Raw genomic sequence first — 25,955 nt, forward strand, 5'->3', positions numbered from 1 at the left:
ACTAGATGATCTGGCCTTAAATTGTATGAATCTATGAACATGTGTGCTGGTGATCAGAGAAGTCTATTTTTTTCAAGGTTGCTTTCTATGCTTTAATCCAGCTTTGTTTTTAAATATTGGAAGAAGAATCTAAAATATATGTTAGATACTGTCAGCATTTTCTCCGTTCATTTAAAATCATGGTTTCCCCACCCTCCCATCTGTGCTCACCTGCCAAAATATCTCTAAAAGTGCTACAGTAGCACACAGATACCTGCATATATAACAGATGTGTAAGTGCAGAAAAAAACACCTTGCAAGTCTTGAGATTCAGCCAATATTACAAGATTTTTACAGAAGGAATGATACAAGAAGCTGAGTTAGAGGTCTATTAACACTGCATTTTCCCAACATATCACAAATACAGAAACAACGGAGATAAAGAATTTTAGCTGATCTACTTTAAAGTATTCTTTAGATTAGGTATATTTATTTGTGTCTGCATTTATATATTGCATTTGTGGAAGAAAGCAATTCAGTTTTGTAAAATACTGACATGTCTAGGCCCAGTCCTGCAGCCCTAATTTATGCAAGCAGAGCTTGTTCATGTGTGTACTCCTATTGCCTTCCATGAATCGTCGTGTATGGGCTACACATGCCAGGCATGCAGAATGACAGCCAAGAGTTGGCCAAATGGCGGAAAAATCTAGATTAAAGCCATTTTTCTAAATCAAACGAACTTTCTGAGAAGTGTATTGTATGACTTACATTACATAAAATAGTGTGTGAAGCCATGTTATAGACTTTCTTCTCCCTTCTGTTGCTTCTTCCACTTTCTTGTTTGAGGGCTCTTCAACCTGTCCCAATTCCTTTCCCCACTCATTTTGTATCTTCTATTGCTTCTCTTATGCCCCCTTCTGTCTAGGATAATGAAGAACGAAAGAAAAATTCAGCTGGTTTCATTAATTTCACTGAAGTGATTTGCATCCAGCATAAGGTGAGCACTTTGGTGTCTCATTTTGTCAATCTGGCATTTTGTACCAGCTCAAAATTTACTTTTGAAATCAGCCTAAGTGCTACTATCCAGTTGTCAAGGGAGATTCCCCACTCTGGCACATTTTAAAAATTAATATTTGCCAATCCAGGCTTGTATTAAACTCCCAAGGTCACAGATTTTCTCTGACCTTGGCTTGGTAAACGCTGCCACCACCCAAATGCAAAACCCTTTTTTTGGAACCCAGGAAGGTGCACTTGGGAATTCCTTCCTGTGGGGTATCCTCAAGCCCTTTCACCCCTCCTTTGGGGAAGAGCTGAGAAAGAAAACAAAGGAAATTAGCTGTTACCACCAGCTAATTAAACAACATATGCACGAGCCTCTCAGGACACCAAAAATCCAATCCTGTTTTTAAAAAGGTAAATTTTATTTAAAAAAAAAGAAAGAAAATACATCTGGAACTTTAATTTTTGTAATTGGGTGTTTTAAATCTAGCAAAAGCCTAATACCAAGAATAACCTTCTTGAGGTCCAGCTTAAAGGTTACAGCAAAATGAAAGTATTTGGGATTGGCACAGAGGAGTCCACTAGCCATAAGAAATAAACAGAAATAAATCTGTTATAAATAAAAATAAATAAATCACATCTTTCTAAATATTCCTGATCTACTTACATATTTGGGGGTTCCAAATAAGTAATTCTAGGTATGATCTGATGATCATATCTGGCTTAAAACTTCTCATAGCATAATTGCTCCCTGTTCCCCTCTTTCCCGGAGAACAACAACCGAGAGAAAGGGGAAGTTTTTTCCCCCCATTTCTAAAAGGTTCTAGCCCTCCCATTGGCTCTTTTGGTCAGGTGCATACTCCCTTTCCTTTACCTGGGGGACTTTTTAACCCTTTTCAGGTAAAGCAAACAGAGAACGGCCACCAAGAGGGACTTTATAGCTAACTGGCTGGCTGGGTGTCCACAAAAGGGAGCTATACCCTCCCCCCCTTCGTTTATCACACCAGTGTTCACTCAGAACAGCACCTTTCAGAACAGGGGGTTCAGTTCCTCCACCTTTTGATATCCAAGGCATTTTGCTGACAAGGACGGAAATCACAAGGTACCGTATGTTTCACATTACAGCAAGTCACCATTTGGTAACCACTTGGTGTTCTTACACCTTACAGTGAAATGCACAGTACCAGTAATTTTCAAGTGTTCAGTGGAAGCCATTTTAGAAAGTGGTCCCCAGGTTTGGACATGAAATCAAAGGGTAAGAAATGGTCAGAGCACTGGTTAGGTTACATGATTCAGAAAAACAACCAGATTTGACTGGTAAGGGTGGGAGTGGTGAGATAAGAGAATCAGGCCAAACAAGACTTCAGCGAATTCTCTTTCAAGCTGATTCTGCAAGGTGCCAATGGTCCTATTGACCATTCATTAGGTGCTCAAAGTGCTCAGCACCTCACAGGTTTAGGTCTTTTGTAGGAAGAGGAAGAAAGGCAAAATATAGAATAGATTAAAAGCCTTATCTCAGGGCATGTCTACACAGCAACTAGACACCATGGACTACTGTCATCTCCTTCACTCTAGTCTCCCAACAGCAAACTCAGTCCCTTCCAGGCAATCCAAAATACTGCTGCCAAACTAATTTTCCTACCCTAGTACTCTGACTACATCATTCCTCTTTAAGAGCTCATGAACTGGTTTCACATCCCCATCTGCAACAGTTTCACACTCCTTGTCCTTGTTTTCTAGGTTCTGTTAAGCTCTGTCTCTCACTACAGCTTATCATAGGTCACTGGCCACGCTCCTATTTGAAACTATTGCTCCCCTATTTCCACTCCCTGTATGTCCCCCTTGTTTACTTCTCCCATAAATAACACCCACGCTGCCCCTATAGGTGGAATGTTTTCCCTGATCTAGTTACCAAAATAAATAATAATAATGTAACATAATATTTATAGCATGCACTTATCTAATGACTTTCAGTAAGTATCTCACAGAGCAGGAGTTCAAATGTACAGGCAACTTCTCTCTCCTCCTTCATATTTCTCCTCAAAACCTACTGATGTGAACACAGTGGCAAAATGAGGACAGACACCTGCATGGAATTAAGTAGTAACTTTTATTAAACTTTAATACAGGGGAGGGGAAGGGTGTTACTCATTCAATACCCATACTCTCCTATACCAGGCATTTAATTAGTTCCAGTGCAGGGGTTTCAGGGCTCCTTACCATATAACCCATAACTAGAGCCAGGGTTACAGGGTTCCTTACTGTATAACACATAACATAGGGTAAGCTCTCCTCGGCCTGCCCCCCAGGGCTCAGCTTTCTCTGAGTCCTCGCATCCTCCTCCACAATGCGAGAAGTGGGTGCAGCAGGGTAGGGACCTCAACCCTCAAGGATGACAAGGTCTGACCTCAGCCTGCAAAGACCACAAGGTCTCACTCCATCACATGAGCCTAAGGCCCATCACCAAAATCCCAGGTCTTTCACCTCTGAGAACCATTTATTTTATTCTCTTAACCGCACTGGAAATTAGCCACCAGGAGCGCCAGTCACTCCCCACCCAACCACACCGCCTGGCCCAATCCATGCCTGCACATGCTGTCACCATATATCAGCACCTCCATCTGATGCATATACACCATCATCCCTGAAAACTTCTGGCCAATCGTAATGTATGTCCCTATGCTGTATCACTGAACCCCTTTTCTCCAGGAATATCTTGTTGACCCCTGTATTTACTTTCTTTCTAGCCTTGACCAGGACTACACTGTGTCGGGTCCCCAGGACCCCCGTGGCTTCCTCATGAGGCTCCTGGCCTCCCGCACCTTGAGCAGTGAAGGCGGCGGGAAATCTGCATGGAAACCCCCCTCCTTAAGGGGACTCCTGCTCCAATCGTGGGCAGAAATGTCATGTTGTCTAGAGTGGCTCACAATTGTGGGTGCCTATCGCAGGGCAGACTCTCAGAATACAAGGACAGACACCCCAAACTGGTGATACATTCTATAATTAGATTAGAACTCCTGGATCACTATACTAGTCTTACCATGGAGTCACAGACAGTCCCCTTGGCCTTTCCAGTCTCTCTTGCCACCCAGACAATTTTGTGATAAAAAGTTATTTAAACCAAAAATCACACCACATTAGGTTTCTCCCTATCCCAAGAGACCAGCCACTTACCCCAGATCAATTGATACTCCAGATCTTACACCAAAGACAATGCTGGCAGCCAATTCTATGGTAAACTAACCAAAGATTTATTAGCTAAGAAAAAAGAATGAGATTTATTGAGAGGTTAAAGCAGGTAAAATATAATAACAGGTAAACCACAGTTTGTAACTCCAAATGGTGGCAATGATGTAATAAAGTACCAGTTTTCCAAAAGTCTTTCATAGCTACCCGGAATAACTCTGGAGGTCCACATTTTCTCGTTCAGTTATTCTGCCCTGTTAGAATCCAAAGAGTCCAGAGATAATGGATCATTTCTTGAATTCATATTTATAACTCCTTTATGCAGAAAGCAAGCTGATGGGGTCTTTACCCATGTGGGCTTTTCCTTTGATGATGCTGAGTGAGGGACACACTTAGACTTTTGACCTCCAACCATATACATAATAGCCACTTGCCTTGAAATTAGCATTTTCTGTTAAAGTCCTTAAGTCCTTCATTAGCATTTCACCAGATTTTGTTGATGGGTAATTTAGTTACCAGGGTACTTACCATGTAAATGTTTGCTATTACATTATGAGGGGAACAGATAAGTGAAAACAATCCATGGAATGGTCCTATTAGTTTTATGAAGTTTAAACACACAAAACACTTATACATTTACAGTCACTTTGATCTAATACACAAGTGAATTGAGCTGAATACGCTCTATCATGACCTGGTCAGCCAGCATCACAAGACCCATGCTGTGGGGAAAAAGGTATGATTCCCACAAAAAGGCAGATACCCCCCACAAGTGGGACAGACCCTCTGCCCCTTGGGCAATTGGCCCCAGAATCTTTACCAGCCTTCTTCTGAACCTTGAGGACTGCCGTTGTGGGAAGTTGGTGAGTAACACTTTTTGATGGAACGGAGCTGAAAGAGGCTCCACATGATCCCTGCACTGGCTAAATCCTGGGAGCTGGGGAATGCTGGCCAGTCATCACTCAGCTTTTCCTAGACTCCCGGGGGAGGAGCTGCCTATTGTCCCTTGGTGAGTGTCTCCATCCCTTGCTATGGGGACTGTCCCCCCTTTCACCACTAGCTCCATCAAATCCCCCCACCTGTTCATGAGTGTGGGTGCCATTTATCAGCCTCAATTCCTCACACAATGATCCTCTAATTAATTCCCTTCATGCAATGCATACTTTAAAAAGGTAATTATAAGAAAACGATCAAACCCTAGCAACTAAAATGAGACCTGATGTATCTACTAAGTGACCTTAGCCTTATTATAACCACATTCTGTGAAGTCTTTTCTTCCTCTCTCCATTCCACTGGCATTTTGCTATTCACCCCACCAAAAGTTTCCAGTCTGTACATGTTTTGGTGCAACCCTATACATATACTGCCATGTACACATATATACAAATGTTATATACAAATGATCAATAAATTATAATACTAAAATTTAGACAAATCAATACAGTGGAACAGATTGCCCTTGGATCATCTTCCCTGGTGCCATATCTAGGGAACCGGGCCCTACCTATTTATTAAAATGCTCAGTTTTATAAAATGGGAATTTGGGGTTAAAGTCAATTTTAGTCATACCTGTACAACTCTATTCAGGTCAGGGGGGTTGCACTGGTATGACGACAGATAGAATTTGAACTGATTTGAAATATTTCATTCCGATATTTATTTAGAGTCTCCTGATAATGTCAGTCATATGCTTTCTATAGCCTAGGTGCATGCTAATATGGAAAATGGTTTACTCATGTTGTAAACAAGTCTAAGTGGTATGTTATACATTTGAGGCCAAATCCAGGCTGCATTAAAGTCAATGGGAGTTTTCCAATTAACTTACGGGGACTAGGATTTCTCCCCATAGTGAGAGTTCCACATATGGCATTTGTGTAGCATATGTCCCTAGATGTGTTTGTTTGCTTATGGTTCCTAATAGCTACACACTTGACACTTATTTAATATAATCTATCACACACTGAGTTAAAATTTACCATGGAAATATCTAGTTTTATTGCTCACATTTTTTCTTTTATTTCTGAACTGGCAACACGGAGAGAAGGCCATCTGTGTATGGCCAACCATCCCATGCCAGTTTTTCACACAATGTTAAGGCTTGTTTGATTAACAACACGTCTGTGGCTGTTCAATGGGCTGGCATACATGCAGTTTGTGAATGACTTGACAAACTTTGCAAAGCAGGAGTAAGAGCAGTCTTTCTGTATAATTTCAGAAAAAGGCAGCTAGTTAATAAAACAAATAATGTAACATAAGATAATGTTAGATAACGTGCTTACATAAGGGCTTTCATGTGAGTATCTCAAAGTGCGTGAGTTCAGATATAGAACTCAAACTTGTCTGCAGGATTGTAGAAGCATTCTTTAGGATGAGTAATTCTAGCCAAGAATATATCATTCAAAATTGAGAGCAGAGCAGCTAAATTCAACCTGACTCCCTTATCTCAAATGGAAATTGGTGAGGAGTTGTGACACTGATGTCACAGTTCCAGTCAAGCACTCCATCATGGCCACCTACTAAACTGCTGTTAGGGAACCCTGCCACTGAGCGCATGGATGTTTTAAGCCTCGAGAGCCTGAATGGAGCGTAGTCACTGCCCTATCTTGAGGTCCCGAGACACACTTTTGGAGTATATACCTTCTCTCCAGCATGTCTTCCAGAGGGCCAGAACCTATTGTCCAGCTGCCTAGCAATAGTGACCCTTCAGATTTTCCCATAGCTTATATTAACCTTCTCCCAGAATTCCACTCCAAAGAGGAGCCCCTTCTGGGTTACAGTTTAACTCATTCAGGGGCCATGTGGTAGGTATAGCATTTGGCACACACAGACACTTTGCATAGGTGTCTAACACATTATTGCTCATTTACTTAAATGAAAAAGCACAAGATAACATGACTTATTTAGGAAACCACAAACATCCTAACTGTGGGGGACTGTCTGTGTTCAGGAAGATAGCCAGGATCCCCTGTCTCATCTTCTCCATCATCCTGAGCTGGGGAAAAATGCCCCCTTGACTAGAATAGCTCCTGTCCTTTTATAACTTTCAGACCCCCCTTTCAGGCCTTCAGCCTCTTCAGATGATCACAAACTCCTGCCAGGTGACTTCATTACCAAAGCAACCTCCCCCATGAGTTCAGACTTGAAACACTGGTTTTCCCTGGGCTGTAGCCCTCTCTTTGTCATTTAGCTGGCTAATCTTCAAAGTTAAATGATTCTCTGTTGTTAGGCCTTTTGCACTACCCCTGTTGGAAATTCAGGCCAACATAGTTGCAAAGAGACTGTAGAGAAGACAAAGAAGCTGCACTTCAAAATGGAGTTTGTAGTTTGGTAAAGATACCTACAGTGAGTTCATAATCTCAAATTGTACAAATTCCCCAAGTCATCACATGTCTCCCTCCTCATAAAAGATTGGAGCAGGGCTTCCCTCAAGTAACCAAGTGGAGTTCTTACCCCCCTCCGATTTTGATTTTTTTCCTGCTCATCAGCAGACAGACCTCACTGTGCACACCAGCCCAACAGCTGTTCTTCCTTGAGCTGTTCACAATTCACACTTGCCATCTCACTTTTACCTGAAACGAATTAAAAAATTTGCTCCCAGCTTTCAGTTTAAGAGCAGAAGTGTAGGCCCTGGCAAAAGTGTTTTAACAAGCTTCCTGCATTACCACACCAATCCTATGCACTGCCACTATTTTTTTCACAACTGGACGTTACTTTCAACCATTTGTGGACCATCGTCAAATTTACTTGTACACTTTACAAACTCCTGGAAACCCGGGGAAAACAATGTTGCTTTCAGCTTGCCAAACTTTCAGAATATAGAAAAAATAGCCTTTTACCTGTTTGCTCTTTTGTAACATAGTGTAAAATGTAAAATAAAATAAAATAAATAAATAAGAACCTATGATTAGGCTCCTAAATTTCTCAAGAAGACTTGTAGCTGCTCAGCGCTTTTGAAAATCAGGCCACTTATTTAGATGCCTAAATATAGATTTAGGCCCCAGTTTGGAAAATCCTGGCCATAAACTTTCCAAAGTGTTTAAAATATATTTGCCAATGTTTGTAAACCAGATTCTGCATCGTGTTGCACCAGTGTGCAGCTGGGTGATTCCATCAACTTCATTATTTCCAGTCTGAAAATGGTTGATTTTCCAAAATCCATGTGTGTGGGCAGTGATCTTATTCATTGCAAGATGGTAAATGGAAATAATAGTACTTGCTTGATAATGAAAAGCACTGACTGCTAAGTGTCAAGTATTACAATGAAACTTTTTTAAGCAACCCCCAAAGCAGTTAGCTAAAATCAGTTGTCTAGAACTCCTATATGCCTAAAGATCAAACAACCATGTACTAGAAACCTTGGGATGACTGAAAGTGGTTGCTTTGGACAAGGAGTTGCCTATTTAAGGTAATACTTAATTTTGTTATATTATTTGTTAAACATAGTTCAGTTCCTGGAGAAGATCATTTTGGAGTTTCATGGTATAATCCTTTAAAATCAATAGGGTGCTATGGGCATGTTTACCCATTAAAAATCCATGGCTGGCCCATGCCAGCTGATTTGGGCTCAGGGGCTCAAGAACTGCAGTGTAGACGTTTGGGCTCTGGCTAGAGCCCAGGCTTTAGAACCCTGTGAGGTGGGAGGGTCACAGAGCTCAGTCTGCAGTCTGAGCACAAATGCCTACACTGCAATTAACAGCCCCTTAGACTGAGCCCCATGAGTCTGAGTCAGCTGGCATGGATCAGCTGTGGGTGTCTAATTGCAGTGTAGACATACCCTATGAGTGAAACCCTGAGTCCACCGTAAGTCAACAGGTGTTTTGTTATTGATGTCAGTGGAGCCAGGATTTCACCCTACATAGGTCCCTAAGAATTTTATGGTAGAAAGAACCATCTGGTGAAAAGTGTTTCAAGCCATGCACAGTTCCCTGGATATTCCAGATTATTTGCAGCAGCATTTGCTTGCTCTGAGATGTTTTCGTTGTTCCTTGATGAAAAGATCAGATGAAGAAAAGGGTGGTTCCTGTTGTCTGACAGTGTCAGAATAAGATGAGTTTCATGGCTGAGTTTCAGTTTCTCTCCCTTGGTGGGAGAAACCCACTGACTGTGTAGGGGCTGCCACAGGGTTTGTTACCTATGAGGAACCTCTGACAGAGCCACTTTTCTGCTCTTGTTTGGGTTTGGAACATAGTGACCAACAGTGAGTCCAACAGGAATCAGTGTTCACTCTGCTGTATTATTTCTTTGTATACACACACACACACACACACACACAATTATAGCCTTAACAGCAGGTGAGCTGCCTTAAAGATATGCAAAAAAAACCCTAATACAAAATCTCAGCTATGAAATGTTAGTCTGGGGACTGTTTTTTTCCTTGAGACCTCTGGGTGTGGTGGGCTTTTTCATGGCTCTATTTCTGTGAGTTCAACAGCACATGCTGCACAGGATCATCTGGAATCTGTGCACATGGGTCCAGCTGGACAAATTCCAGACATTATTCACAAGCGACACTGATCCTTAAAAAGCCACGTAGCTCGGTCTTATCCCACACTCACACTGACACAAAGAGAGGGTTGTTGTCATACAGAGTATTTGAGAAGTTATTGTTAGAGAGTCCAGTATGATACAGGGAAAAACAGATTTTCTAGTCATGACCCCTGCGGGGACAGTTGTGAGAACTGAAGTTCTCTTTTCTTACGTGGCTTTGTCATGGTTTTCTGGGAACCCCGCAAGTGTCTTGTTCGCAACTGGGAAAGAAGATTAACAACGCCATTTGCATGAATCTTCATTTAAAACATTCTGTCTTAAGTTGTAATCTTGCCAAAGAATTGCTGTCTCACTGGCACTTTCTGGTGTGGAAACATTTTACATTTGGCTGGAATAATAGCATGTTTAACTTTAATGTTATAACCTACCTCCAGTATTCATTTGCTAGGTCCACCCTGGAGCCAGCTGTAGAACTGTGAAAAATACGGCCATGGCCAATGTTGTATCACGAATGCTGTAAGCTAGCCCACTGGTAGCCCACACTGCAGATATTCAGTATGTCTCATGAGACAGCTCAGATACCTTAATACACCCGAAGAATATTTAGAGTGCTTGGGCTAGACTTCTGGGTAAAATGAGGAGCTATTATATACTGCCAAAGCCATCCTGCTATACTGCTTTTCAGTTGGTTTTGTATGCACAAATAACCATGGAGCTAGCGTTTGTTTCTCATACAGACAGATATTTAACTCTTACAAATTAACAGAAGGCTGTGAAGTTGGTTTTATTTTTTCATCACTGCAGTAATGAACATTTGCAACTAGATAATGGCCACAGTATTACATATTTAATTGCCAGTTTCACATGTTTACCATTCAAAGTCATTGGAGACAGTTTCTCTTATTTTCTCTCTCTCTTTTTAGTGTAAGTAATCAAAACCAGATGATAACGTGGAGAGTAGGTTAAAATAAACCTAGTGGGAAAGCTGAATAAATTATATGGCATCCAAAGGGAAACTATCTGAAATTCCTTGAGGCACCACTGTTTATGGGGCTAAAAGTACCTGTTTCTTCTTCTGGCAGCAAATATTTCATGAAGATAAATCCCATAGAAGCAGACCTCTTCTTCTTGAGTTATGGATTAGTTTATACATTACAGGGGCTTTAATGAATGATAGACACTTGATTCAGCATAATATGCTCTGTACACAGAAATATTATACCCAAATAAACTACATTCAGAGAATTAGCTAACATGAAAATCAGTAGGGAAGAATTTTACGAATTGAAGTTTTAAAAGTACTTTTATAAGAATTTCCTTTTTAAAAAATACAGTGAGATACAATGCAACATGGGATCCATAGCTGAATTTAAATTGGATATAATTTCTTTTGCAAAAAAGTTTTAATGTTTTTAATTTAATGTTCTTTAAAATTATTTTAATTAGTTCTTTGTACATAGACACACACATATTTCATGTGATATTTCAGAAAATAAATACATTTCTTTTCCATCTCCCCCAACCCTGTTTGATACTGAAAGACAAAGAGAAATTTGGAAATCCAAAACTGGGATTTTTGATTATTTATTCTTCAATTTATTCACCCTGTGGAAAGAATAATAACTTGAAATCAGTCTTCAGAGAGCTCTGAAGTATTTGGCATTAAATAGCTCTAAACCATATGGAAACCATAGCTATTGCCATTATCAGAGTCAAATGTTCTTGGTAAATCTTTCTAATAAACCAGTCAATGAGCCTATTATTTCATTTCTATGATGTAATGACTTCTGGTACTTTTAATTGCAAAATTGCAAAATGTATCTAATCACTGAAGTATTATCATGAACAAAATATTTCATACTTAGCAGCTCCTACATGTTAGTGAACACATCTAGAACTTGGTTTCACAGATAATGAAAAAAGTTATCCAGTTGTGCCAACATTTAAAAAAAAAACAAAAAAAAAAACAGACAGCAAAATCCAGGAGAATAATGGGGTCTTGTGATCATCTGAAGTATTTTATGGGACGTGATAGATAACACAATGAAGGCTTCATTTAACCACCAATAACAGGCCATTAATTTAACATGTAGGGGCTCTTAGAGAAAATTGAATATAATGAACTTTAAAGTGACCTGTTTGAGGGAGAGTATGTTTTTAATAATATCTCTATAAAACTGTGCATAACAGAAACTCAAAATATTTAAGGATATTTCATAGCATGTAATTGATTGCATTCACAGAAACCCCAAACAACTCATCAGAATAGATAATTGCACACACTAAATAAGACAGACAAAGCCAGGGATGGAACTAATTTCCTGCAAGGCTGTAAAGTCACTGCTCTTTCATTTAAGAAATCTGGATTGGACCAAAATTGTGCTCATACACAAAGCATTGGTGATTCCCTTGAGACTGAGTCATTACTGAACCAGTGCCTCAACACTGAGGACCCAGGGTGAAATCCTGACCCTAGTGAAGTCAATGGCAAACTCCCATTAATTTCGCTGAGGTCAGGATTTCACCCTCTATGTTGCTGTCTTTAAGATGTGACATAAAAACAAGGCTATTGAGAGGCAAAACTCTGAGTGTGCTCCACACTGCCACCACTCCCACTGGCAGGCTTCTGAGGCTCTTACAAATGGTGAACAACTCCCCTGGCTTCTGTTTCTGACCCTCTGTAGCAGTGGCAGCCCATTGTTAAGGGGTTAAGAACATGGCTAAATCAAAATTAATTTCAGATTTGCATTAATTACTTCGTAAAATATTCAATCAGGTCTATTGACTTCTGTCCGTATGCTTAAATTGTTCCTGTAATGTCATTTGGATACAACATTATTCGATTTTGTTCTAATCTATTTTATGCTGTTTCTTTGCTTCACCTCAGAGGTCAACCGCATAAATGGGCATAATGACTCTAGTGGGGTTGATCCAGCCGTCAATTACATGGGAGCAATTCTCCTTATGCTCGGTGGAGTTGTGCACAGGTAACTGGGGACTGAACTAGGTTAATGTATACACAGGTCAACATTTCCAATAATAGGTGCCTAAAGTTAGGCTCCTAAATCCATGCTTAGGTGCCTAAACAAGTGGCCTGATTTTCAACACCGCTGAGCACTCAGCAGCTGCCACTGAAGTCAATGTTTTATATACAGTATCTCCCATCTCAGCATCTGCTCAAGGATGAATGAATTTTGGAACCCATGGAAAGTTGCCAGTTGAAAAGGCTGAATAATATTCATTTAATAATGTAATGAACATTTTAAATAAAATATTCAATGTGTAATTTTTCCATTATCTGCCCAGCTGTAGCCACTGTCAATTTCATTTTTCTCCTCAAGTAATACAACTTTATGATGCCAAGCTAAAGCTGGCTATGGAAATTTGCTGGATTCTGAACTCCTAGTTATTATCTGTCAATGAACTGGAGGGCTAACGCAACAATGGTAGTGAGCCAAAACTTGAAGCCCTCACTCAGTTTTCATTAGGCAAAATTCCAATTAGCTTCACACCTATGGCACTGTATAAATTATCTATAATAATCTAAGGATTAATAAAAACCTAAATTTGGATCCTACACTAAAGTAATTGAAAGCATCTTTGAAAATAGCATTTGATTGCCTGCAGTTTTATTCCTATATGAATTATGCATTGGCACCATTTGCTAACTGAGAGAGATCTTTATTCCATATTCTGACAGATGAGCATGTATGTAAAAATTAAAAGCACGTCACTTTATCAAACAGAAACTAAAACTACACAATTGTCTTGCTATGTTATAATGTTACAGTGTGAACCTTTGTTTACATGAAGGCATCTCTGTGGCACCAATAACACTTCATTCATCGGCATCAAAGCAAAGCTGAATTTTATTTAGAGACTGGTTTTCTAGAACATCTGCAAAACTGTTTTGGTGGGATTCTATAATGCTAAAATGCAAAGTTCACAATATTTTCTGACTATTGTAATGTGGATCCACTTAGAGAAGAATAACATTTAAAATACTTCTTGTTTTTTATTGTTCACGTACAATAATGGAAAGACATGTTTGCTTTCTGTTCAGTTGTACTCTTTTGATACAAAACTCCAGTTTACAATAAACGAAAGTAAAATAAACGGTTGGCTTGCTTTTGTTTGGCACTTGAGCAGCTCCTGAAAACTTCTTGTCTGCAGTGGATAACCACAATCCAGGCCTTTAAGCATAGCTGTAGTGTATGGCTCAAAGCAGACAGTGACTGATATTCAGAGGTGTTGAGCAACCACAGCTTCCATTACCTTCAATCAGAATTGTGGCTGCTCAGGAACTCTGAGAATTGGCCCCACGGAGTTTGAAGGTGGCATTTTCAGAAGAGTTTACCAAGGAATAGTTCTTGCCTAGCCACCTAAATAGGTAGCTGGATTGAAAAAAGTGCTCAGCGTCCATTTAGGCACCTAAATGATATGGCCACTTTTCATAAATACTCAGCAACACCCAGAGACAACTATGGGAGTTACTGGATGCTGGGCTCTTTTGAAAAACTGGCCTTCACTATGCACCGGATCCTTACTAAGGCCTGATTCAATGTCCGTTAAAGCATATGGAAAAACTTCTTGACTGTAGTGGGCATGGGGTCCAGCTCTGGAAATAATATCACTGTGAAGCACACTCTGAAGTCTGACAGGTTTCAGAGGGGTAGCTGTGTTAGTCTGTATCAGCAAAAACAACAAGGGAATTTATTTGGGCATAAGCTTTTGTGGGCTAGAACCCACTTCATCAGATGCCTGGAGTGGAAAATACAGTAGCAGGTATATTTATATATAGTACATGAAAAGATGGGAGTTGCCTTACCTTCACCTATGAGTCTATACTTACATCTTTGTGTAAGTAGTAACTATGAAGTTGTTTGCTCATGGTATATAATGTGGAGCTGCATGTATATTAACTATGATTTGATGACAAGGTGAGAGAGAATATAGTCTTTATTTCTGTTAATAATGCTGCTCTCTCTATTTGAAGTGAGCCTGTGGGTGTGTGAACATGTATATTCTCCACTGATAATCTTGCCCTCAGCACTTTTGCCTGATAATAGAGTTTTTCAACAGCTTACTCTCAAGCCTTTTGCTATGTATGGCAGTGTTATTCTCTCAGATCCTTTTATAAGCCATGAGAATTACTACTTGCAGTGCATTGAAGGCAGGACAGAGCACTAGTAAATATACTGTAGGGAACATTTCTGTACTCGCTGTAGGATGGACTAGGTGATATAAAAGGTCACTCTTATCCCTCATTGCTACGATTCTGTTAGTACAACCAACTATTACTAAGCCAGCCAAGCAGCACCTCTCTTTTCTTGTGCTATTCTAAATTTTCCTTTGCTGTCTTAGAGTGAAAATATATAGTTGACAACTGGCTAATATGATCTATAATTTAACTAATATATATGTGATTTAATTGAGCCTATATTCAGGCATTCTGTCTGTGTATAAGTGTCAGAAAGGTATGATCAAATATGTGCCAGTATGAAATGCTGGTTGCGGGGGAAGGAGGGGGGTTAGAGGGGAGCATTCTGAAGAACTGGTGGGAGCAGTGACCTCAGAGTCAGCTGAGATCAGCTTTCCTCCTACGGTGAAGGAGGTGAACAATCTCAGAGTTTTATTTTGCTGGCTTCAGCTCTGCTCTCTTTTCAGTCCATTTATATATTTCTAGGGTGTCCATCACTGCAATCGTCTAGGCTGTGATTTTCAAAGGAGTCATAAGAAGTTAGGTGCCCAGATCTCACTGATTTCAATCTAAACGAAGTAGGTGCCCAAATGCCTTAAAATTCAATGGGTTTTGGTCATCTAACTCTGGTAGACTCCTTTGAAAATCCCAGCCTAAATTCTTGGAATCTCAAATATCAACGTTAACCAGAAATGCTTTTGTCCACCTTTGGGTTGCCAAGATACCTTTCCTCTTGGATTCAGACCTAGCTTGAACGAACCTGGCCTTTGTCACCACACTGCAACATTGTACCTCACTCTACCACGGGCAGCCTCTGAAGGACAGCCAAGAAACTCCAACTTGTTCTGAACACAGCAGCTGCCTTTTGGGTAAGACAAACTGGCAAAGGTACCTCACTGTACATTGGATGCTAGTTCAAAACCAGATCCAATTCAACAATCCAGGCCTTAACGCTACAGTCCCAAAGAGAACCAGCTACCTCAGGGTACGTCTGCACTGCAGTCTGGAGGTGCGGATACAGCCCATGAAGACAAACCCAAGCCAGCTTTGATCTAGGTAAATCGAAGCTAGTTTGAGTAATAACAGGAGCGTCGTCACAGCTGCCGCGGTGGTGGCACAGGCTCGTCTCCTGAATCCAGGTCCATCCAAGACCCTGGGTACACACGCAAGAGGCTAGTCGGTGCTGCCATAGCTACACTGCTATTGTGACTCAAACTAGCTTTGATCTAACTAGCTCAGATATAGGTCTATAGGAGCTGCAATCACACCTCCCAAATTGCCTATCTATACACTCTGCTCTGTTGGCTAGGAGCAACAGATGACTTCAGTAAACAGTCCCTCAGGGTGGGGCGGGGGGAAATGTAGTTGCAGGGATTTGGGACAGAGCTGTCCAGTGTAAGGGCTAGTCTACACTAGAGGTGCTGCAGAGGTGCTGCTGCACCACTGTTGTGTTGTGAAGATGCTGTTTGCCAATGGGAGAGAGCTCTCCCGTCGGCATAATAAAACCACCTCTGTGAGAGGCGACAGCTGTGTTGGCAGGAGAAGTTCTCCCGCTGACAGTGCTGTCCACACCAGCACTGAGGGACGTGGCATATTCACACCATAATCTGTAGTGTAGACAAGCCCTAAGACCCAGGCCTGCGGACTTATCTCCTGCTGGAGATCCAGCTGGTCACAAGACTTAGAAATGGATGTAGTAATAATGTGCTATAAACATCATGTGGTTGGGAGGGTCAGAGGAAATTAAAAAAGCAGCAGGTGTTAATTGAGTCTTGATTAAGTTTTTTAAGGGGGTGTCTACGTGAACACTGATTGTGCAGCAAGCTGGAGTCATCCTGTTTCCAGAATGATGTGAGAATTGAAATGGAACGTGATTCTAGAACAGTGGTGGGCAACCTGCAGCCTGTGGGCCACACACGTGGGCCACACAGGAGCCGCCAGACAGTTTGTTTATATTTGCATGGCCGCCCGCAGTTCCCGTTGGCAGGGAATGGCAAACTGCGGCCACTGGGAGCTGTGGGAAGCCGTGCCAATGTAAACAAACTGTCTAGCGGCCCACCAGCGGGCTACCCTGACGGGCCGCAGGTTGCCCACCACTGTTCTAGAAGGTGGTGACTCACTTGGTCTCAGGAAAGCTGTCTTATTCCCAGATGTATATTAAACATAACGGAAGAGTAACAGCTTTGGCATTTGATGGATGTTCCCTTGCCGTCTTAAAATTGTAATTGGGTCTGAACTTGGCTTAATTTGATTCCTTATTCAGAAGCCTTGCCCCTTGCCCACTGTTGAATTATCACCATTGCTTTCCTTCCTTTCTTCTGAAATCTCAGTCTGTATAAAAACTAAAGCTATCCCATAGACATTTAAATCCAAAGTCTTAGGCCACGTCTACATGAACTTTTACTGCATGGCAAATGGGGGTGTAAATCTGTAGTGCGCCAGTGTGCCACACACTAACTGTCCATGTGGACCTTGTGCACTAAAAGGTCCCTACTATCCACTGACACACTATGTGCCTTAACTTCTGCTAGAGCTGGTTGGCTCTGTGTTAAGGAGCTGCAACTGGATCCCCGATGTCATTCTGTCCCTGCCCTATGAACTGTGCTTGGAGAATCAAGCCCAGCACTTTTAACACCAACATGCCATACTACTTCCAAATAGGAACTGCTTGAAAATATAGTAAGGTTATAAAAATAGTGTGTTTGACTCATGAGATCTGATAGATATGGTTTAGAAATCCTGCCCAGCATATTCTCTCTTGAGTCTATATGGCATTTACATTTGTGGTGCAGTAAAGGAGTGTGAGACAAGTCCTTTTTTCAAAAAAAAAAAAAAAAGTCAAATGCAAGGCCACAGGGCAGCATAGATTTGCCAGCTGTTTGTTGAAGATCATGTGGGAAAAAGACAGGCAATTATTCGTATGAGGTTTTTGTTGAAAATGTACATTTTAAAATCTTTTAAGAACATTTGTTTTAATGAAAGAACGTTTACACAGGTTGTGGAGAATTATTTTTCAGGAAATTAAGCCTCTGTAACTGTAGTTCTTTTGTCTCATTCCTGCCTTTGCCATCTCCCCGCAAAGCACCAATAAAGTGCAGAAATTCCCAAAAAATAGCTGTTATAACCAATAATATAACATATTGCATTTAAGATGGTTGATCTAGGCAGTCTGTTTTTTGCCTGTTATATGGTATGGTTACACCAAACTTTCCTGTTTCTAGTGGCAGAAAGATGTCTGGTGAAATAATTCAAGAAGAGCAGTAGTTTACTATTTTCTGGAGAATGGCATTGTTTTGACATGGACAGCACTGAAAACATATGGGCTTTCACTTCTATTGCCTTGTGCTTTCATTTCAAATATATTTATACTTGAATGCAATAAAATATTCTTAGCTTTTAATCCTTTCCTACCTCCTGGCATAGAGCTTCGCTTCCAGATTTTTACACCAATGAAAGTACTTTATTTCAGCATGAAGAGATTTTTTTTTCTTAAGTATCCATCTTCCAAAGGAGCTGTTATGCTCTACTGTGTAAACAGACGTTTAGGGAGTTCTAAAATGGGTAATTTGGTCCAACATATTTTTAAAACTCTTCTAGCCTATTGTGTACATCAATAGCTAGGGATGAATTTTCAAAGAGATGCATGGGGTTTTAGCCAAATGACTGCCATTGATTTTAATAGTTGTGCAGCTAACATTTTATACAAATTCCCCTCTCTACTTTCTGAAAATGGAAGGTTTGAATAAAGGATTAAATAGGCCCTGTTTATTTGCAGATCATTCTCATGATGTGGAAGAGCTCTGAAGTTGTTACCGTCTAGTGTGCCAGTGAACACATTTGAGTGCCTGAAGTTCCTTCGTTGGTGTGTATCAGGGGCATGATATTTTTCAGTAAAGGTCACATGTGAGTGAAGTAAGGTTTATCCTTAATATGTACTATGCAAAAGTATGTTTTCCAGCCCTGCTCCCTTGTTTGCAAGAGTGAAGGGTATAAAAAAAGATGAGGTGTGGGCAGAGAATGGGCATATGTGAGGAAACATGAGGTTAAGCATAATCCTCATCATGCAGATGAAATGCTTAAGTAACATGCTCCTCTTTCTGCCTTTTGATAACATGAGGAATTTGGGAGTGGTAAAGTACCCATTCAGGAGCGAGTTCCTGTGCTCCTTGGCTTTGCTGTTTTTTACTTTGCACCGCCACACACAACAGCCCATATTAACACAGTCCAAGATCAAGGCCCCAGTCCCCCTACTACTTTTTTCTTAAGACATTTTTTTTATATAGTTTTTAAAGTTTCTGCAGAGAAGCTGTGGCCAGTTTTCTAAATCAAGTAGCTTGGGGTGTATTTTTGTTTGGTTGCTTTTTAAAAAAAAAAAAACTGGGGAACCCCAGAATACAGGCGAAGAGTGAATGGAGGTGCAGTGAATGATCCAGGGGAGAAGCTATCATATCCACCAGAAAGGGAAAATGAGACCCCCTCAGATGGACACACCAAAAAGACCTCTGAAGGGGCCTAGCCTACTGCTAGAATGATAGTTCTCAACTGAGAGTGAGCTGCAGACTAACTGAAGGAGAAATGTTAGGTGTGGAAGGGTCACCAAGGACCATTTTAAGGGGCTGGGACTGGAAAATATTATGTAGGTTGGATAAACATTCATGCTTCTGGATGCTTACACAGCTCTGACTTGTGACCATTTATGGGTCAAATTAGCTCCTCATTGTCAGTCTATCTGCTTGTTTGGTCTGTACCTGCTTCTCTTCATCTTCCCTTGCCACTAGTTAAAACTCTTCCCCACATCAGACAGAAACCAGATACAGCTCTCAGCCAGAGAACTGGTGTGTTTTCACATTTCATATAGCCTATTCGTTATTGCTTTGATTTTTTCCCACCACACCCAGGACATATACTTAGTGCTATGAGCCCTATAACAGATCGTATTATATCTATATTTATATCTATATAGCTGCCCTTTATGTAAGCTACAAGTACCACAGTTTCTTTAGCACAGTTCAAGTTTATATGGCAAGAAATACACCATCCTCTACAAATGGCATTACTTCTACCATTTGATTTTGCAAAGATATTCAAGGGGACAGATCCCTATTTTGTCACCTAGATTTCAAGGAAAACTCTGCCCTTGGGACAATGTATGCTATGAATGTCTTATGAAGTGACACAATATGGTATAGATTAACTTCCTCACATAAATGCCTTTGACATCGGCCCGCTTGCCATTAACCCAACTCATTGTTGAAATGGGTGGGTCTGCAGTGGTTTTTAGTTCCATCTGTGGAGGAAGGTCCTTTCATACCAGCAGCAACTTATTTCAATGAATTTATTAGTTTCATTGGTTTACCACACTTGCCATAATGCACATAATAAGTAGCTTCTAAACTCTTTAGAAACTACTCAGCATTGATGGCAGATCTTGCCGGGTAGTTCTGCATGGGGCAATGTGGGAGGGCAGGGAGAAGACAGAGCAGCTTGCAGTATATTACTGCATCAGCATTATGAAAAAAGCATTGCAATGCCAGGACAGGATATCCTGCTGTGATTAGCTTGTCTTTCTGAACTCCACTACACTTACTTCTCTCGTGGTAAAGACGAGGAAGGCTATTTCTCCACTCTCTGCCTCTACCCCCACACTTCCTATTTGTTGGCAGGGACTGGGAGGAATCCCAGTGATTATGGTCCTGTTTGCCAGGCACTCCATCTCCTACCCCACAAGTGGCACACAGCAGAGTGAACACTCCTATGGTCAGAACTCTGTTACTCCGCCTTGGACCAGAAGCACCAGACAAATCCTTGACACTTTAAAGTATAGCTACCCTGTGATAAAACACACATGGCACCAAGTCTCAGAGCCTGAGTCAGCTAGCCTGAGCCAACTGTGACCATGTCTTTTATTGCAGTCAAGATGTAGCCTAACAGACTCACCCAGAGTTCCAAAAAGTCACAGATAGCTATAGAGCCCTACGGTTAGTATCATCAAGAGAGGTAATATTTATCCCATCCTCATCAGGTCGACAAAGAGAGGAAGGATGATCCAGAGGTTAAGGCTGTAGCCTAGGATGCAGAAAACCTCGGCTCAAGTATCTGTTCCTCCACAGACTTCCTGAGTCAGTTAGGGCCTGATATTTAGGCAAACTCTGCTCAGATTGCAAGGCCTAAGTGACTTGGACACCTAAGTCCTATTTTCAAAAGTGACTTAAGCATTAGCAACCTAAATCTCATTTACTTTATAGGGGCAGTAATGGAGACCACCTAAGTACCTAAGATAGAAAGGTGGCTCGAAGCTAAATGTTTGGATCTGAGTCTGAACTTCCCCAAGGCTCAGTGGTATTTCTGTCTAGGGAATTTGGTTGGGATCCTCACTAGTTCTAACAGAAACAGATGATCCAAAAACTGGCTGAGTGAGGTAATAAACCTGGACTATGAAGTCAAGGCATTTCCACATTAAGCAGAAACAAATTTAAATTGCTAACAGTTTGGGAAGCTGTTTGAAAGGTAGATTTATGTTAATATGTTAATACTTTCTATCTGTCATTAATCAGAAATAGGCTGTTGAACAGAAACAGAGCTGCAATATCAGTCTGGATATCCAATCCAGTTGTAAAAATGAGGTGAAAAGCATTCAAAGCCAAATTGTGGCACTCTCTATGTCATATTCCTGGAAAAGAGTGCTTTGGCAGAGACTTGATCCTGAAGTTTTAGCTGATGGGAAGAGACTTGCCTTAAATGTGTTTATATTTCTTCTTTGACCAAACTCTGGGGTTTTCCATCATTACATCTTGTTTCCTATTCAACCAGCTTTGTTTACAGATTAAAAGAATCTATAGTCTTACATATAAATGCACTGTGAAAAGCAGAGGGATTTACAAATCTTATTTTACATATCCCAACCCTTTCCTATAATTATACAACTGCATTTTATAAACTAAAGAAAGAAAAAAATCATTGAAGGCTTATGACCAATGATGGAAAAACTTCAACAGGCTTAGAAGTTCATCTTGGCTAAGCCCTAAAATTATAGACTTTCCTGAAGCTTACTGCAAAATCTTTTGTATGCTCCTTTTGGGAGCTCCTTTCTCTTTTGCCTCACCTCACTTTTCCTCTCTATCTTCCCAAACCAATCAGAGCCTTCTCCGTTTCCTCAACTCGTTTTCCACTACCTCTCATGCCTCCCATTAAGCTTCTGAAGTTCGTACTTGTATGATCATTGACCTCTCTCCCTTCCCAAAGTCATCCCATTCTCTCTCTCTCTCTGGGCTGACCCCCAGTCTTTAAGCAAGTCGACATTTTTATTTCAAAACATTGTTTGTCAAAGAAAAATGGCCTATTTTCTAAATGAAAAGTTTTGCTTCTTTCATTTTTTTCTGGTTTTGAAAAGGGAAAACAACCAAAAATTGTTGGTGGTTTTTTGTTTGTTTGATTTTTTTTAAAACAAAACAACAAACACACGCGACCCTTCCTGTAAAAACTTTGGATAAAATAGCCAACTTTTAAATTTCTTTTGAATTTTTGTATGTGGAAAGTGCTTCCTATTTCTCAGTCAGCTCTACTGACTTCAATGATATGATAGTGTCGGGCTCCCTCTCCCACTTCTTTGTCCTTCCTTCTTTACCCATCTCACAATTGATCAGCCCAGATCAGAAAGAGTTAATGCTTGTTGACAGAAGAGGAAATGGTGAGGATTAGAGCAGCTCCCTCAGTATGGGAAGAACGCCTGCCATTTTTTATTCAAGTTCTTGTTGAACCCTTGAGTACTTGTGGCTGCCCAGACAACAGCAGCTGCCAAGTGTTCTTTTCATCTGTGCTTGAAAGTTACAAGCCTCCCCTTTCAGATGTGGACCTCACAGTATGTCTTTGTCAACTTGAGGCTAGACTCTATAGATGAGTAGATGTAAAGAGCACTCAGAATCTTTAGCTAGTGGGGAACATAGTGCTCACTTGCTAAGTGGTACCTTATGCAGGAGGTGTATTACAACTGTGTTCCATTATTTGTACAGGCTTCCAAAGGGTTTCCAAAGCTTAAGATTTGACTTATAAAGCTCTAAAAGGTTTAAGTTCTGGCGTCTTTAGGAACTGGTCTGCTCCTCTTTAAATAAATGATGCAGTAGCAATCAGATGAAGTGCTTGAGCGAACAGTCCCCTCTTTTTCAACTGGAGAGAATACTTTGCCATCATTAAGCCCAGTGAAGAGTCTTTGGCTCTGGGACTCCCTCCTTCATTCAATAGAAGCCAATTTACAGACTTTCTGGATATGCCACAGGGTATTCACCCAGAACCTTTCCTGGAGGGGTGGGCTCAACTGAGTGTGAGTGGATCTAGGAAAGAGACTTTCCTTCTAGGACATGAAATCTTTTGTGACATTAGTTCATCTTTGTGTGTTTTTCTAAAAAAGTACAAATGATGATGTATTTTAATTTAATCAATATGAATAAACAAACTAAAAATAAAATACCACTGCGGAACTCTTGTATCTGGCATTCTTTCTGATGAGCTTTTGTCAGCAGCTGTACTCAGACCTCACACACTGTGGACTTTCCCTGCAATGCACTGTCCCCTCTGATTTTGGAGAAATCCCCCAAACCACAAGATCTGCAGACACTAGAGTTACCAGATTTACACCAAAGTCACCATTGTTACCAATTTGCACCTACCTCACTGAGAATAGATTTTCACAATTATTTTGAGTTCTCTTTCTACAGTAGGTAAGCAAAGTATTCATAATAAAAACACAAAACTAATTAAAAATTACAGATGAGGGGGTTACAAGCAAATATGGGGTCTCCTTTTGAATGAAAATAGGTTCCTATTAAAACAAGCAGAAAATCATGTTTCTGCAGTTTTGTTTTCAATTTAAATGAACCATTTCACAGGAATTTTGCATAAAATGAAATTTAGAGGTATACATCCATGCAAAAAAATCTTCCTTTGGCATGCTCATTAACATGAACATTTTGACATTCACACAGCTCAGGTATGAGCCTTCTTACATCAGAGATGTAGCACAGATGCTAGCCACCTTTCTAGCTTTAGCACTAACATCTGGAGCATCTGAATTAAGGCTCATAATGATTAATAAAACATGGTTAACCAAAAATCCCTAAGGGTTTTAAACTTCTTTGGTCAGACTGTGACACACTTCCCCCCATGCAATTTATAATAAGTAAAAAAGTAAATTAAAATAAATTAAAAAATTATGGCTGAAAACTTTGTTAACAGAACAAGCCTATCAACTAAGACAATACAGCAGAACCTCAGAGTTACTAACACCAGTCACAAACTGAACAGTCAACCACACACCTCATTTGGTACTAGTCGTACGCAATCAGGTAAATACTGTCCAGTACTGTGTTAAAGGAAAACTACTAAAAAAAAAAGGAACGTTTAAAAAAAAGATTTGACAAGGTAAGGAAACTGTTTTTGTGCTTGTTTCATCTAAATTAAGATGGTTAAAAACTGCAATTTTGTCCTGCATAGTAAAGTTTCAAAGCTATGTTTGGTCAGTGTTAAGTTGTAAACTTTTGAAAAAACAACCATCATGTTTTGCTCAGAGTTACAACCATTTCAGAGTTATGAACAACTTCCATTCCCGAGGTGTTCGTAACTCTGAGATACTACTGTATATATTTCTCCTTGGCTATTACTGGTTCTTTAAACATATAGAAAAGCAGCTACCATTTTACTTGGATAAGGACAGTTCTTAAAGGTTTAGGTGCTCTAAATTCAAGACTCATGTCTTGCAAGCAGTATCATCACACACACTATAATTAATGGATTAAACTCACATTTTATGATCACAGCAGTGAATCAATCAGGTTCAAGAAGCTTTCATAAATTTTACTGGTGATTTTCTAGCTAAGGCAGCTCTGAATGGATAATGCTTCATCCAAATACTGTAACTTGCCACGACTGACACAATGCACTGTAAAAAATAAAGATAGAGATTTGTTACATATGAAACTGGATAAAGCTGTCTACAGTGAAAACGAATGTGTGTGACATTTTACAAACATTTTTACCCTGCAAAAGTTTGAGAAATTTTCTCATACAATGCACAAATCTGTGGAACTCACTGACAGGAGACCAGGGAGGTCAAGAGCTTTACAGGATTCAGGGTTTGGCATTTATGTGGATAAAAAAGACTATCCAGAGGTATAATAAATAAATAGTAATAATAATAATAATAAGGTTTAAAAATACCCAAGAGTTCTAGAAGGGCTACAAGCCCTCATGTTGCAGGGCATAAGCCAACTAGTAACTGATGGGGTTAGGAGGAAATTTTCTTTACGATCAGGTTATCCCATAACTGCAAGGTTTCTTGCACTTTCTTCTGAAGATCATGGTGCTGCTGACTGTGAGAGACAAAATATTCCTAAATCTACCAGATGTTACAATAAAAAATGACAGATAACCTCTCTGTTGTGCCTGAACCTTTCCATCATAATGAAGAAACCAAGCAGAAAATGACACCGACAGCTCTGGCTCATTGTAAATGGAAACATGTCGAATGCAAAATGGGATGGGATTAATATAAAGCTGGATTTCGTCCCAGTTCCCAATTTTCCATTTCTGTTGCATCTGTGGGAACCCAGTTACGTGCAATAACATGTGGTCTCAATCTGGTTCCCATGGTAAAAAAAGCATTGGCTTGAGTACAGATAAAGCTATAATGTGTCTTTAAAAATATACAGAACAAGCCATCTCATAAAGGAATATTGGAAAATAGGTAATGTTGAAGTGGTTGTTTTCTTCTGGATATCAGAATACAAAATTGACAGGGAGCACATCTGGTTTTGCTGTTTCTGGTTTTATCTGGCCAAATCCCAAACGTACAGATGTGCTAGAGATGCTGACTACTACTGAAGTTCTACAAGTACTGAATCTCAGTCACAAATGCCACATCAGGGCTTGAAGTACTAGCATCACTAACTAGATGATGAGCTGTCAATCAGGCAGCCACAGGGCAGAGAGATGACCACACTGTACATGTTGCACTTAATATCTTTTTTAAAAATCTCAGCTTCCAGCACATTTTTATTGTTGAATGATGAATGTCTGGAAACAGAGGCACCAATGTTTGTGAACCCCTTGAGTG

General features: G+C 40.3%; 1 long non-coding RNA gene across 2 annotated transcripts; it reads right to left on the reverse strand.

The window, feature by feature from the left end:
- Positions 1-748: 748 nt before the first annotated feature.
- Positions 749-25,358, reverse strand: LOC125645039 (uncharacterized). Of its 2 annotated transcripts, none has more exons than XR_007359178.2 (3): positions 25,273-25,358; positions 24,646-24,782; positions 749-900 (listed from the first exon to the last, which is right to left on the reverse strand). It is a non-coding gene; the product is annotated as an uncharacterized LOC125645039 (long non-coding RNA). The 2 variants fall into 2 exon arrangements; XR_007359177.2 differs by lacking the exon at positions 749-900 and adding an exon at positions 10,474-11,256.
- Between the last annotated feature and the right edge of the window lie 597 nt (positions 25,359-25,955).

The sequence above is a fragment of the Caretta caretta genome, chromosome 11 (genome assembly GCF_965140235.1).
Source record: "Caretta caretta isolate rCarCar2 chromosome 11, rCarCar1.hap1, whole genome shotgun sequence".
In the NCBI taxonomy this organism is placed as follows: domain Eukaryota; kingdom Metazoa; phylum Chordata; order Testudines; family Cheloniidae; genus Caretta; species Caretta caretta.